Genomic DNA, 14,215 nt, shown 5'->3' with positions numbered 1-14,215 from the left:
ACGCGGGCCTGCAACTGCGTCTTTTTATGCAGTTTCACTGGTACCGATGGCCATGTTCATAGGGCTGCTCTAATGTCCGATGGTGCCAATAGTGCAACTGTTTTGGCAAAGCGGCGGATTAGAGCCACAGCCGGTGTGCGAATCCCATCAGCTCCCAGAAGTAGCTAAGAGCCTGATTCAGAGGAAGACGCTATGTGGATGTTTGCTCCTTTGGCCGATGTTTTTTGCACTGTGCATGCATCGCGATGGTTTACCGATGGTGGCCGTGGTGAGTACATGTATGCAGTTCTGATGGACAGTCAGTGTGCATTTATGGGAGGTAGCAGCGGTTGGCTAGTAAAACGCAAGCGTGTTGTGAGAATTTTGTGGGCGTGTCGCAGCCAGCGACTGCGTCTTGCACTGGCCCCGGCGGCTATGTTCCGATGGACATTTTGAGTAGCCATATGGTTCCCACCTACTTCGATGTGCAACCGATGTGTGAATGATTGTGCGTCTTTGTACGCAAGCGATGGCTAAGAGACGCAGCAGGTAGCCATCTCTGTACAAATATCAGCGTCTGCGGCAGTGGCGTAACTTCATCCCAGGTGCCCGGAGGCAAGATCAATTTTGGTGCCCCCCCCCAATTAAAATGTACCACCCCCCCGCCAGCCCCAGCTTCCGCCGTCCCCCTATTCAGTCCCTTTTATACAATGCCCCCAGTAGTGGTCATCCTATGCAGTGCCCTCAGTAGAAGTCCCTCTATGCAGTGCCCGCCTATGTAGTACCCCCAGTAATGGTCCCCCTATACAGTGTCTCCAGTAGTGTTTCCTCTATGCAGAGCCCCCAGTAGTAAGGCCCCTGTAGTGCCCCCAATAGTAAGGCCCCTGCAGTGCTCCCAGTAGTAATGCCGCTGTAGTGCCCCCATATGATGCCCCCAGTAAGGCCCCTGTAATGCCCCCAGTATTAAGCCCCCTGTAGTGCCCCCAGTAGTAAGCCCCCTGTAGTGGCCCCAGTAGTAAGCCCCCTGTAATGCCCCCAGTATTAAGCCCCCTGTAATGCCCCCAGTATTGTGCCCCCTGTAGTGCCCCCAGTATTGTGCCCCCAGTAGTGCCCCCCCCACGCACACACACACATATATATAAAAAAAAAACTTACCTTTATCCCCGCTCCAGTGCCTGTTGCCTTCCATCCCTGGTGCCCGCTCCTCAGAACTATGGGAGTGACGTCATGACCCATTGTTAAACTGGCCCTGCTCAAGTCTGGTTTCAGCTCTCTGCAAAACAGTAACTGCTGCATCGTGTTCATTTTAGTTTAGCTCATAAGTTTCAAAACTAAAGTTTCAACAGAAATGACAATGGTCAATTCAGCATGAATCGCCATTGCGATAGTCTACGCATACGGTCGATTGTTGCGTACTGCACATACGTATATGCACTGAAGTGCGCGTGCGTGACTGAGTGAGCATTGCGATTGTTCTGCGATCACTCACGCAGCGTTTGGGGTGGTGACGGGAGTGGTTGGAGAAACGCAGGCGTGCCTGTCCATTTGAACGTCGTTACTTGGGCGTGCGTAAATTAGCCACTGCGACGGCAAACGCAGCTTGTGTACTTGCATGCGGCGAGGTTAGCAATTTCTGAGTAAGGACAGACCTGTTGTAATTGTGCATGAGGGGCCGATGTTACTCGATGTTCCCGATGAATACGCAGGACTGCAATCTACAGAGGTAGTGGGAGGTAGTGGGCGTCTCTATGCTGGCTGTGTGAACGGCATTGCATTAGCAGTCATTAGCATATTTTCGCCGGCAGATCTGCATGCGTAATCACAGCCGCGATCGCAATAGCGATCCGTAATTAATAGGGCCCAAAGTTTGCAAATCATTTTACTAACTGTTATACATGATTTAGGAGCAGGGGCAGATTAAGATCCTGTGGGGTTCAAGGTAACATTTTGGTTTAATACCCATTCCAGTCGTAATTTATCAATAAATAAATAAAAAAAAAACATAGAAATGGGTTATAGTAGTGATCAGTGTTCCCCTGGGTCATATGCAGGAGCCTAGGTTGCGTAATGGATGATCTGGCTATTATTAGGTGAACATGTAGATTTTGTTCATTTATGAGCAACAGTCTGTTAATAATAACCTCCTACAGGAGAGGGACCAGTAACTTATGAGCCCAATAAAACAAATAAACAATTATGAGCCCAATAAAACAATTCCTGAGTTTGGCCTTACTCTTTCATGTCAGATTGATGCTGGAAGCACTTATATATAGGGTGGGGTCAGACACCCTAAATGCAGAGCTGTCCCTACAGTTCTCACAGTACTTCTTACATGGAAGAGGAAGCCACTCAGAGCACTCCACTGAGGCATCAGTAAACTGGAAATGTGCTAGGTCCTCTCCTGTTAGAACAGTGAGGGGTTGAGTGGGGATTATTGGTAATGGTGGATCAAAAGGGAGTGGAGGGCCGGAATGATCACTTTCCTCCCCTCACCAGGAGTGGGCTGCCTGAGATTGCACTCTACACAGAGATATCTAGTGGCCATGAAGCAAACAGAGCCCTGCCTGTATGCTCTTATTATGTTAAACCAGTGCTTAAAGTGCTCCTAGAGAAGTGGTGGAATTCACCCCTCCCCTTTGGATTTTTTTTAAAGAAAATTGACAGCGCATGCGCCGAAAAGGGGGTGTGTTCTTTAAAAAGGGGCGTGGTCACACATAGTATTACCAGTCAAATTATGCCACACAGTAGCACAATCTTGATTCACCCCTGATTCATAGTAGTGTCCTTATTCATGTATGACACACAGCAGTGCCCCTTTTACACAATGCCCACATTTGTGCCACTTATACACAATGTCCACAGTAGTAGTGTCCCTAATACACATAATGCCCACAGTAGCAGTGCCCCTTATACAATGCTCATAGCAGTAGTGCCCCCTACACATAATGCCCATAGCAGTAGTGCCCCTTATGCAATGCCCATTGTAGCAGTGCCCCTTATTCAGTGCTCACAGTAGTGATAGTGCCCCTTATTCAGTGCCCACAGTAGTGGTAGTGCCCCTTATGCAGTGACCCCAGTAGTGTTGCCCCTTATGCAGTGCCCCCAGCAGTGGTGCCCCTTATGCAGTTCCCACAATAGTGGTAGTGCCCCTTATGCAGTGCCCACAGTGGTAATGCCCCTTATGCAGTGCCCCCAGTAGTGGTAGTGCCCCTTATTCAGTGCCCACACTAGTGGTAGTGCCCCTTATGCAGTGACCCCAGTAGTGGTGCCCATCATGCAGTTCCCCCAGTAGTGGTAGTGCCCTTTATGCAGTGCACACAGTGGTAATGCCCCAAGTAAATGCCTCCAGTAGTAGTGTCCCCAATAGTAATGCACCCAAGTGAATGCCCCCAGTAGTAATTCCCCCAATAGTAATGCCCTCTAGTAAATGCCCCCAGTAGTAGTGGCCCAGAAGTTATGCCCCCAATATGAAGCCGCTTACACAAAAAAAACAATACTTACCTTAAGCCCCGCTCATGCGTCCGTCCGGCTGGCTGCTCCTCGGAACTATGGGAGAGACATCATGGCGTCTCTCCCATAGTGCACTGTAGGAGCCAGAAGTTGGAGCTCAGGTGTGAGCTCCAGCCTCCGGCTGGCGCTGCAAGTAGAAAGCTGGGCGCCCGCTGGTAGCAAAATCTCAGCGGGCACCTGGCTAATGGAGCCTCTCTGCCGCGCCGGGGATAGGTGGGTCGGAGGAGGCGGAACTGGTTCCGTCTCCAAATAGAAGTGACAGAATGCAGTTCCGCCGGATTTCGGCCCACTTTATCCCATGTGTTAAACAAATCAGTGCTGCCAAAATTATCCCGTGCCTGCTTCCCAGCTACAGCTAAGCCATGCGGGATGTGGGACATTGCGTGCATCATGCTCCCCCTACACCGTTCAACATCTATTCTCCAGCAGCTTACCCTCTGCTATACTCAGAGCAGCGTTGTGTGCTCCCCCCAGGGCCGGATTAAGCTCTGTGGGGGCCCCTGGGCAACAAACATGTGTGGGGCCCCTATCAATAAAGGTCATATATACACATATATACACACATATAGTACCCCTTCTGCAATGCCCCCTGAAGTTGTGCCCCTTCTCCAATGCCCCCAATAGTTGTGCCCCTTCTCTAATGCCCCAAGTAGTTGTGCCCCCTGCAATGCCCCCAGTAGTTGTGCCTCTTATTCAATGCTCCCTGTAGTTGTTCCCCTTCTCTAATGGCCCCAGTAGTTGTGCTCCCTATAGTTGTGTCTCTTATTCAATGCTCCCTGTAGTTGTGCCACTTGTCCGATGCCCGCAGTAGTTGTGCCCCCTGCAATGCCCCCTGTAGTCGTGCACCCTAATGTAGTGCTCCCAGTACTAACTCCCCCTCCCTGCCCACACTCCTGTGAAAAACTTACCTGTCTTCGCTCAACGCTGTCAGGGCTCCTAGGTCCCGCCAGCGCTGCTGCCGCTGCCTGCTGGATCTAACTAGATCCAGTAAAGGCGCGCAGGATCCTCTCATCGCGCGTGACGTCATGACGTCACCCGCGCAATGAATCACTGGGACCGATGGCCTCTGAAGCGATCATGCAGGAGCTCCGTGAGCTCCTAGTAGATCGTGACCAACCTTAGCCGGACCTGACCTGAGGCATGTGGCCAGGGGTCGGGGACAGTGTGTGGGGGCCCCCTATGTGTGGGGGCCCCTGGACGACCGCCCCTGTTGCCCTGCCTTTAATCCTGCCCTGGCTCCCCGCCCCAACTCCCCCCCCCCATCGTGGGGCACTGCGGCCCGCAGATGGGACAGCGGGACATTTGGGAGATATGGCTAAGAATCATCTTTGCAAAGAGAGTACAGTAGTTGGCAGAGCCCCTCACCTTATGGCACCCTCTAGATCCACACCTGGTTGAAGAAGTTGGCCATAGCAACCAATCAGCTTCAACAGTATACAGCATTTGTCTATTCTAATCTATAAAATGATAGATACAGTAGAAGCTGATTGGTTGCTATGGGTAGCCTCATTTGTTCACTTATCCACTCTTTAGAAGCTTTGACACATCTCCCTCTATATCACCCACAGCTGGCATTTCCTAATGCTTGGTACATACTGAGACAACGGATTGGTCAACAGAACAATTCGCCATCCGAGCAGCCGATTGGTGAGCTATACACACTTACCAATCGGCTGCTCGATATGTCTGGGCTGACTTCACAACTTGGTGGGCATTAAAATTTTCCCGCCCAGTTGAAATGTCCTTGTCGGGGTCCCTGCAGCCAATGTACACTGGCAGCCCAGCCGATGTACACATGCTGGGCTGCAGGGCCAGCGTGATACGTATGTCTGTAAACAACATTGTTCATGCACTAGCAAAATATCGTCCTTTGACTGAACAAACGATATATGTCAATAAGTATGTGCCCAGCATTTGTCTTGTAGAAGATTTTGCGGCCTATTTCTTGATCGAACCTCTGTGACAAGTTTGATATTTCTTTTCTTATATTGCAGTAATAACATTAGTTATTGCAGCAATTTACAAAAGGATATTACCGGCCCAGAGTGTTGAGGGTTGAGCTTAGGCATGTTTAGTCCAGGTGCGGGGTTTTAGTTCCAATCTTATACATAAAATTCATTGGTCTGTTTGTTTGTTTGTTTGTTTGTCTGTCTTTCTGTCTGGTTATGCATTCTGACACCTCTGCAACAATTGGGATGAAACCAACTTGAGGTGGTCCAGTTGGATCCTGGCCAGGTTTTAAGGGGGTTAGGGTTCCCCTTGTATATATACACAAGTAAAATTACCTTTATCCTGCACCGAAATTAGTATTAAACTAAACAGCACCCCTAAAAAGTTCTCCTGTTAGTGAGGCCGATAGTAATAAGGTTTGCAAGGGTTGAAGGGGGCGCTATTTTCTTAAAGGATTAGGTTATATATTAGACTGAAAAATGGTAATAAATTTTAACCAATTACTTTGTCTACTTGCTCATTTGTAAGTATCAAAGTCCATACAATTAATAAAAATATATTATTATAGACACCTTTAAACAATTCAAACACTTTTTATGACCAGAATTTATTAAAATAGTACTTTTACGGAGTATAAAATCATATACAGTCTGTCAATTCGTCATAGAATTTTTCACTTTTGCATTAATGAAATTCACCCTTTTAGGGACATGATTTTTCCAGTTGCTTGCTCCAAAATGAATCTTAAAAACTTATCCTACGCATTTCGACTGACAAGACTTCTTCAGGGGTTATGCTTTACTTTGAAGGTCATACAACATACATAAATCTTCTAAAATTCAGGAAATATCAGAAAGGAATAGATCAGTAATTCAGTAATTCCCTTAATAAGATCAGGATCACAAAGGGTCGTTTTATGCATAAAGCACACCTTTTATAGGCCTTATTATATACACAGATGTGTTAATATATATATATACAGTGCTATTTTTCTGGAAAAATAGGTTCAGGCATCAGGAACTCGGGGTGGAGCTATAGAAAAACAATTTTAAATATATATATATACAGTATATATATATATATATACCCTCCACCCACGTGTGCTTCTCCTCACTTATACTGTCATCTACTCCTCACTCTGACACCTAGTGGTTGCTTACAGGCACAAAAACAGACAAATCTCCGGTGCACAACTCCAATTTATTAATAATATATAAATGCAATAAAATTTTGCAATCAATAGAGGTTTTTAGCATAATCTTGGCCAAGGTTATGGGCCTACCCACCATATCCAGGTAACCTCTGTAGGGTAGGTCCCTAACATACTACGATTCAAATCCAGTGCACAGAACACCCCCAAACAAGCCCAGCAAAGCCGCCCCAGGGCACCAGCATAGTAAGAAAAGTGCAGTGTGAAAGAGATAGTTAGGAGCAGCTACTGCTGCATATAAAGTATGAAAATAAAAAGTGAGGTACATATATAATAAACAAACAGTGAAGGGTTAAAATGTGTTATAAAAGAAAAATGTGTTATAATTCGGTGCCCTGAAACAGATCGACAAAGGCAATCCAGGGGGACCCACGCCCCAAAAATGAACCAAAGTTGCACTACAGTACATAAAACTTGTAGGACTTACCTAGAATTGTGCCTAATACTAGTGTGCATATTCATTACAAGACTCCATGCTTTTAAACCAATAAGGTAGTGGTGCTAATCCAGACTGAGGGCGTCTCCTTTCCCTCAGAAGTGCAATGAACCACATTAAATGGAGTATATGGGAAAGATTTCTGGACTGCACACCCTGACTATATATATGATGGGAGGTGCTACCTGATGAGACTAATTGCAGGCACAAAAACAGACAATTCTCAGCTGCACAACTGCAAATTATTAATAATATATAAATGCAATAAAATTTTGCAATCTATAGAGGTTTTTAGCATAATCTTGGCCAAGGTTATGGGCCTACCCACCATATCCAGGTAACCTCTGTAGGGTAGGTCCCTAACATACTACGATTCAAATCCAGTGCACAGAACATCCCCAAACTAGCCCAGCTAAGCCGCCCCAGGGCACCTCCATAGTAAGAAAAGTGCAGTGTGAAAGAGATAGTTAGGAGCAGCTACTGCTGCATATAAAGTATGAAAATAAAAAGTGAGGTACATATATAATAAACAAACAGTGAAGGGTTAAATTGTGTTATAGAAGAAAAATGTGTTATAATTCGGTGCCCTGAAACAGATCGACAAAGGCAATCCAGGGGGACCCACGCCCCAAAAATGAACCAAAGTTGCACTACAGTATATAAAACTTGTAGGACTTACCTAGAATTGTGCCTAATACTAGTGTGCATATTCATTACAAGACTCCATGCTTTTAAACCAATAAGGTAGTGGTGCTAATCCAGACTGAGGGCGTCTCCTTTCCCTCAGAAGTGCAATGAAGCACATTAAATGGAGTATTTGGGAAAGATTTCTGGACTGCACACCCTGACTATATATATGATGGGAGGTGCTACCTGATGAGACTAATTGCAGGCACAAAAACAGACAAATCTCAGCTGCACAACTGCAAATTATTAATAATATATAAATGCAATAAAATTTTGCAATCAATAGAGGTTTTTAGCATAATCTTGGCCAAGGTTATGGGCCTACCCACCATATCCAGGTAACCTCTGTAGGGTAGGTCCCTAACATACTACGATTCAAATCCAGTGCACAGAACACCCCCAAACTAGCCCAGCTAAGCCGCCCCAGGGCACCTCCATAGTAAGAAAAGTGCAGTGTGAAAGAGATAGTTAGGAGCAGCTAGTGCTGTATATAAAGTTGCTTACACCCTGTTGCTTATTTCAGTGTTATGATCATTAATGCACCATTCTATATAAACCTTGTCTTTGTCCTGCACTCAGGGCCGGCTCCAGGGGTTCGAGCACCCTGTGCCGGCTCCTTACAGGGCACCCTGAAATTGCGCGTGGCCGAAAATGGGGGCATAACCTAATTACCATAGGCCATGCCCCCATGTGACGTTATTTGGAGGCGTGTTCACATATATATATAGAGAGAGAGAGAGAGAGAGAGAGAGAGCTAAACGGCAACACTCCTAAGGGATTTTCCAGCCCAGTAATCAATTAATAAGTAAACTACTTATTAATTGATTACTGGGCTGGAAAATCCCTTTGGAGTGCTGCTCTTTCTCTCTATATGTTATATGGGCTATTACTGTCCCATCTGGATATGCATCCGGGTAGCTGTCTATATAGGAGGAGTGCCAGTCTCAACGATGGATATATATATATATATACTGTATATATAGATAGATAGATAGATAATTTTATACATATATATATATAAACACAAAATATTTATTTATTTACACTAACCTTATCGCTGGATTGGCAATGACTAATGACTATAGACAGCCTGGCTCCGTGAGAGCAGCAGCATAAAACCATCTGAGGGATTTATGCCCTCTTTCTGCACAGCGCCAGCCCCCCACTCGCCCGCCTCACTGTAATGTACTGTATGTGAGAGGACATTATAAAGTACCTCAGTGTGCTGACACATGCGAGCAGGGAAGGCAGTGAAGCACTGTACAGATGTAATACCATGAATCTGTCAAAGGGTTGTTATGTAGCTGTGAGCCTGGAGCCGGGCTGTCTTCAGAGGCCGCTGACACCAAGGTCAGTGCTGGAATCGGCAATTAGATAAATCTGAAAACATAAGAAACACTGGGGGAGATGAACCAAGCTTTGGAGACAGATAAAATGGAGAGATAAAGCACCAACCAATCAGCTCCTAACTGTCACTTTTATAGGCTGTGTTTGAAAAATGACAGGGGCTGGCTGATTGGTTGGTACTTTATCTCCATCCACTTTATCTTTCTCCAAGGCTTAGTACATCTACCCCACTATCTATCTATGCTTTACACAGACACTTATGACCCATTTACGCCCAAGGATGTCTTATGTGGGGACAGGGCCGCCATCAGGGGAGGACTGCCGGGCCTCCAGTCCCGGGCCTGGAGAGAGAGGGGGCCCGGGTGGCAGCGGCAAGATGGCAAGGAAAATCATCAGCGCTGCGGCATGTGAAGTTGAACTATGGAGCTGGCCGTGAGCCAATCATAGCTCGCAGAACGGCAACAAATCAGAGTAGCCGCTCCTGATTGGCTGCTGTTCCCCGAGCTGTGATTGGCTCGCGGCCAGCTCAAATTACAGCTTGCGGAACGGTAGCCAATCAGGAGCGGCTTCTCTGATTGGCTGCCATTCTCCGAGCTATGATTGGCTCATGGCCAGCTCCATAGTTCAACTTCACATGCCGCAGGCCCGCAGTGCTGATGCTCTCTCTCCCTGCCTGCCGCCCAGTGCATTCCTCGCCTCTCTCTCTCAGGAAATACTATAATAAGGTAAGATGATCCTGCCTTGTGCCCCCTGCAAGTCTAGCCAGCCTTCCCTGCACTGCCCCCTAGTCCAGCCATCCTGCCTTCTCTGCACTGTCCCCCCAGTCTAGCCAGACTTTCCTACACTGCCCCCCCAGTCCAGCCAGCCTTCCCTGTGCTTCAGTCCAGCCAGCCATCTGCCTTCCCTGCACTGTCTTCCCCCCCCCAGTCTAGCCAGCCTTCCCTGCACTGTCCCCCCAGTCCAGCCAGCCTTCTCTGGACCCCCAGCATTCTAGCCTGCCAGCCTTCCCTGTCTGCTCCCCCACCCCCAGTCCAGCCAGCTTGCCTTCCCTGCCCAACCCCACCAACGTCCATTCCAGCCACCCTGCCTACTTTCTCTGCCCCTCACTCAGTAGCCAGCCTTCCCTAAGCCCCCTCCCCAGTCCAGCCAGCCTTCCTTACGGGAACGGCGGCGGCACACATGTTGTAAAACATTAATGTTATATGCAACAAACACATTTGATATTATGCATCATTTAAGCTACAAAAATCTCCCTGGTACAGCAGTGACTGCTGTATAACCGATCGTTGGTTTATCTTAAACATGCTCACAAAGAAAGCACCAATCGGTGTCAGGGGAGCATTCGCAAGTAGCCAATCACAAGCAATGCACTAGTGCCCGCGACAGTTATCATCATCGCCATTTGCTACTTGCACCTGCCCATGACCAACCGCAAGTAATACGGCCTCCCCAGGTATAGAAGTGTCTGTTTCCCGGTCTTATGTGTTCGCAGTTGAGCAAACACGCCCTTACTGTACACGGCACATGGTTGAATTCCCCAGTCCCATGCCATCCTGCCCATCCCCGGAAAAGAGATAGGAGTAAGTGCATGAATTATCAATATCGGCATGGGTATGTATGAGCGCGCACACTATTCTGGGAACGCACAGAGCAAACTCACGTAAAACATGCCAAGCTGAAAGGCACAGCATTAACTCTCCTTCCGTTTTGGTTTTGCAAACCCACCTTCAAGTGTTTTGATTTTGGTTTTGAATTTGAGTTTAAAAAATAAAAATAAAAAAACATTTATAAAAAGTTTTTAAAACCGCTAAAATCATGTACTTTTTGCAATCCAAATTCTGAAATTCAGATTCAAAATCCGAATTCCGAACCGCGGGAAGATTAGAAGCGCAACTCAGATCTGTCTGGATCTTCTCCGGAGATCAGAACCGCGACTTTGATCTGTCCGGATTCACAAAATTCGGGTGGATTCGGATTTCTGGAGAACCGAACCGCACATCTCTAATTAATAGCCTAATGAATAAGAAACATTTTTTATTCTATTTATTGCCTAAAAGCAACTGAATATTTTGTGGTGTTTCAAATGAAGACAGGAATTATAATTTTTTTTAATAATGGAAGTTGAGCCTCAGAGCTAAATACACCATGTTTGTGGGAGCTCTGCCTGATGTTGATGTGTGCAGGGTGCAAATTAATTCAGCCGAAACTACTTGTCTACTGGAATCCTGTATTTTAACTAGTGAATTACATCACCGGCTGTCCCCTACGGATCACATTAATATTTCATGTTAGTGATGTCCTGGGACTGAACAGTCTCGTCTGAGCCTCCCGGCACAGAACAGCTGGAAAAGACCAAAGTCTAGAATTACTACTGAAAATAATATATGTCTTTACAAAAAAAAATGAATAGCACTTTTAAGGTCAAACAATGTTAACTGCATATGTTATGACTCCCAATATTTGTTCTGTAAAGGAAAAATAGGCTTCTTTTGCAACTTTCAGTGTTCTTATCTAGTGTCCAACAGGCAAATGAAACAGCATCTCACTCGTTACATTCCCAGGACCCTCGGTCATCTGTATTTAGGTTTCCTTTGTCTAAACAATCTCGGATATTTCATATATTGTGTAATGTTTTTTTGGGATGAGTGCGGGGTTCTATTGTACAAATAAAAGCTAATAGAAATATAGATATGTAGCACAGCACAGCGTTTTTACATCAGACCCCCCACACTTATAACAAAAGAAACATTGCGCAATATACTTACTAGCTGCAGAGTTGAAGGCAAATCGTCTGTAATTGCTCCCATATTACGTTTACGGCGCTAAACGTGCATTTTTTCCTTATGCAGATTTGTACGCATCTTTGCGAATGAACAAGCACTACGCACGGCATGGTGTTCATTATCAGTGCAGACTTGCACAAGCCCTATTCTAGCTTCAAAACATATGTCTCAGTGGCGCACTTAGGGGGGGTTCTGAGTCACCACATACAGCACATATATAGAAACTCTTTACATGCTTTGTTTGCCCCTGAGTCTGCAAACAGGAACATTTATGCATCCTGCCAACTCTGCATAGCCACAATTCCATCAAAGCAAGCTCGCTGAACTTTGCCTGTAGGAGAATGCCCATTTACAGTCCAGTTCCATCCCTTCAGTCATAAGTGAAGATGCTCCTGAAATGTGTACTACTCTACATGCCCTTGGATCTGGAACATGCGCAGTGCGAAAACACACAAGATGCCCGAAGGAGCCTCCTAAAATAAGATGACAGAGAATTATGTGAGAAATTATATTTGAAATTGTTTATTCTGTAAATATACACAGTACATCTTTAAAATATATATCTTTCCAAACTGTAACTTAAGAATAGCGACTGTCAGCAAGACTAAAGGGGTCTATCCATTAGACGACTTTTTAAACGATCCGACCAAAACCAGGAGGTTTTGGAAGCATCGTTCAGATAGTCGTCTAATGTATAGCCGGCAAGGACCTGCGATGCGCATGCACGCTGGGTCCTTGCCGACCCCGACTATCTGCCGAATATGCTGGTCAACCTGACGACGCTCGTCAGATTCCATATGTTTGCAGATAGGGAGGTCGGTCTGCTGCACTGATTGATGTTCAGTGAACGCCATTCAGTGCGGGCATCGCACCCGGCGACCTGAAGGACTGACCGCTAGACGTTCAGTTTTTCAGGTCGCGTAAAGGATAGGCCCCTTAAGGTATCCAGGGGATGTAGAACATCCTACTTGCTATCACTGAAAGTGTCAGTACACGCTGCTGACTTGGAAGGTAATATTGTAATATCACACAGCAGGTGGGCGGGGCCTGCTGATGCGGATTACATGTACTTTGCAGTTGGTTGGATGGATCAGGGGCTAACCATTTCTGATTGTATAAAACCAGATGCTGATGATGGACCTAAGCACCAGTTCTCAGATTGAACAGTACTGTAAACTCTGGTCCTGATTCATTACGGATCGCAACTGCTATTGCAATAGCGATTACACATGCAGTCTCACTGCGATAGTATGCCAATCCATTGCGATCGCTATGCCATCGCAGCACTACACAGGGACGCCCACCTTACCTTACACACATCCGTAATCCTTAGCAAGACCGCAAAACCATCGGTAACCTCGAGTACCATCGCAGCCTCACGCACACTTGCGCAAGCTCTGACCTTACTCAGGAATTGCTAACTTCCACGCACGCTATGAGTCCTCAGGCTGCGTATGTCACCGCAGTGGATAATTTATGCATCAGTGTTCAAACGCACTGGTGCACCTGCGTTTAGCCGACCACCCCCAGTCACAACCCACAAACGGCCCTTCCTGTCAATCACTCTGCGATGGGTCTGTGTAGTCACTGCGATCGCACTCCCAATCGCAGTGTGCAGTTCGCACATGTGCACTGAGATGCATTAGTATGCGCAGTACGCAACAATCAGCCGATTGCGTGCCTATTGCGATCCTTACTGAATCAGGCCCTCTGTTGCTTCATTCCTGTGCATTTACAAACCGCTATCAAACCTGGATATTTTTAAGTCATCATCTTCGTTACGCTTTAGTTCACTTTTCTAATTCTTTACAGCATTATTTGTTACCTTTTTAATTTAAATCACCAACATGCCTGATACATCAGTAATTAATTTGTATCGGAAATGGATTGGTCTGCTTTATTCCAGGGGAACAGTTTCATGTTTTACAACATTGTATTCTTTTTTCTTTTTTTTTTCCATTATTATAGATGTCAAGTAAAACCTGTTATTACAGCTAGTCTGCCAAACGGAAGATCAGTTTCACTAATGAAATATGGCTGTAGCTGTTTTTCCACTTAAATATGTGAAAACACAGATGAGCGCTAACTTCTGTCGTTGCAAAATGTTTACTAATAGACTGTAGACCTCTAAATTATAGCTCAAGAAATATTACTACAATTACTATGAACATACTGTAGGTCCTGATTCAGCAAGGTTTGCTATTCTGCTAATATGCACGCTATGCAGTTGCTAATATCAGCGGTGATATGTAAATGTTTGCAATCGCATTGGGATCATAGCCTAACATAAGGACACGCACTTGCCCTTACTCA

General features: G+C 46.0%; 1 protein-coding gene across 1 annotated transcript in view; it reads left to right on the top strand.

Annotated features, from left to right (window-relative positions):
* The window catches only part of ADAM12 (ADAM metallopeptidase domain 12), a 736,937-nt gene that overhangs the window by 333,681 nt on the left and 389,041 nt on the right, over positions 1 to 14,215 (top strand). The window lies entirely within an intron of this gene.

Source organism: Taudactylus pleione, unplaced genomic scaffold (assembly GCF_031769625.1).
Source record: "Taudactylus pleione unplaced genomic scaffold, aTauple2 ptg000034l, whole genome shotgun sequence".
Taxonomy (NCBI): domain Eukaryota; kingdom Metazoa; phylum Chordata; class Amphibia; order Anura; family Myobatrachidae; genus Taudactylus; species Taudactylus pleione.
This window is presented reverse-complemented; position numbering and strand designations above follow the sequence as displayed.